Below are 2009 nucleotides of genomic sequence, written 5' to 3' on the forward strand. Positions count from 1 at the left end.
GAAACGTCACGTAACCTTCAAAACTATGCAAAAATTCCAAAACGGGGTCACGTGGCATTGAAAACCTGTCAAAATGACGGAAAAGTGTCACGTGACCCTGAAAATCTGTCAAAAATAAATGAAGTGTTACGTGACCTTCAAGAATTGTCAAAAAAAGGTGAAAAAGTGTCATGTGACTTTCAAAAACATGAAAAATGTCGCGTAATTTGTCAAAAATAATAGAAAAGTGTCACGTGACCTTCAAAATCCGTCAAAATAGTGGAAAACAGTTAAAAAGGACATATTTTGTTATTTTGACAGTTTTTCAATGTCACGTGACACTTTTCCACTCTTTTGACAATTTTTGAGAGTCACGTGACAATAGTGGAAAATAGTTATTTAGTTTCAGTTTGACACTGTCAACTAAAAAACAACCACTAATGACGTGAAGTCACGTGACATTAAAAAAATGTCAAAATAATGGAAAAACGTCACGTGACCTTTATAAACTGTCAAAACAGCGAAAGTGTCACGTGACCTTCAAAACTATGAAAAATTACAAAAAAGTGTCACGTGACTTTCAGGAACTGTCAAAATGGCGGAAAAGAGTCACGTGATCTTGAAAAACTGTCAAAACTTGATCAAGATGGTGGAGAAACTTCACGTGACATTCAAAATTATGAAAAATTACAAAAACGTGTCACGTGACCTTGAAAAACTGTCAAAATGGCGGAAAAGTGTCTCGTGACCTTGAAAAACTGTCAAAATGGCGGAAAAGTGTCAAGTGACCTTCAAAACTATGAAAAATTACAAAAAAGTGTCACGTGACTTTCAGGAACTGTCAAAATGGCGGAAAAGAGTCACGTGATCTTGAAAAACTGTCAAAACTTGATCAAGATGGTGGAGAAACTTCACGTGACATTCAAAATTATGAAAAATTACAAAAACGTGTCACGTGACCTTGAAAAACTGTCAAAATGGCGGAAAAGTGTCTCGTGACCTTGAAAAACTGTCAAAATGGCGGAAAAGTGTCAAGTGACCTTCAGAAACTGTAAAAATAGTGAGAAAATGTCACGTGACATTGAAACACTGTCAAAACCACGAAAATGACACGTAATTTCTAAAAACTGTCAAAAATAATGAAAAAATGTCATGTGACTTTCGAAAACTGTCAAAACAGAAGAGAGAACGTCACGTGACCTTCAAAACTATGGAAATTACAAAAAAGTGTCACGTTACCTTCAGAAACTGTCAAAATAGCGAACGTGATATAAACTGTCGAATAAATGGAAAAAAGTCACGTGACTGTCAAAATAACGAAAAAGTGTCACGTGACTTTCAAAAATTGTCAAAATGGCGGTGAAATCTCACGTGACCTTCAAAACTATGAAAATTCCAAAAACGTGTCACGTTACCTTCAGAAACTGTCTAAACAGCGAAAAAATGATGCGTAACTAAGAAAAACTGTCAAAAATAAAAGTGTCACGTGACATTTTGACAGCAAAATCACCATTTTTGAGAAACGTCATGTGACCCCAGAAAAACGTACGATATTTAGTTTGACAGTTGACAGAGAGTGACTCTGTCAAATGTCAATTAAAAAAAAAAAACAAAAACCAGTCGACTGTCATTTATTTATTGGTTTTCCACGACAAAACTGTCAAAATGGCGGAGAAAAGTCACGTGACCCTCAAAACCGGTCAAAATAATGGAAAAATGTCTCGTGACCTTTAAGAACTGTGAAAAATAAAAGAAAAGTATCACGTGACGTTGAAAAACTGTCAAAATGGCGGTGAAATGTCACGTGACCTTCAAAACTATGAAAAATTACAAAAAAGCGTCACGTGAATTTAGGAACTGTCAAAATGGCGGAAAAGAGTCACGTGATGTTGGAAAACTGTCAAAACTTGATCAAGATGGCGGAGAAACATCATGTGACCCCAGAAAAACGTACGATACTCGATAGTTGTTTGACAGTTGACAGAGAGTGACACTGTCAACTGTCAATTAAAAAAAAAAAAAACAAGTAA

The sequence above is a fragment of the Ips typographus genome, linkage group LG15 (assembly GCF_016097725.1).
Source record: "Ips typographus isolate SLU linkage group LG15, UJ_Ityp_2.0, whole genome shotgun sequence".
NCBI classification, from domain to species: Eukaryota; Metazoa; Arthropoda; class Insecta; order Coleoptera; family Curculionidae; genus Ips; species Ips typographus.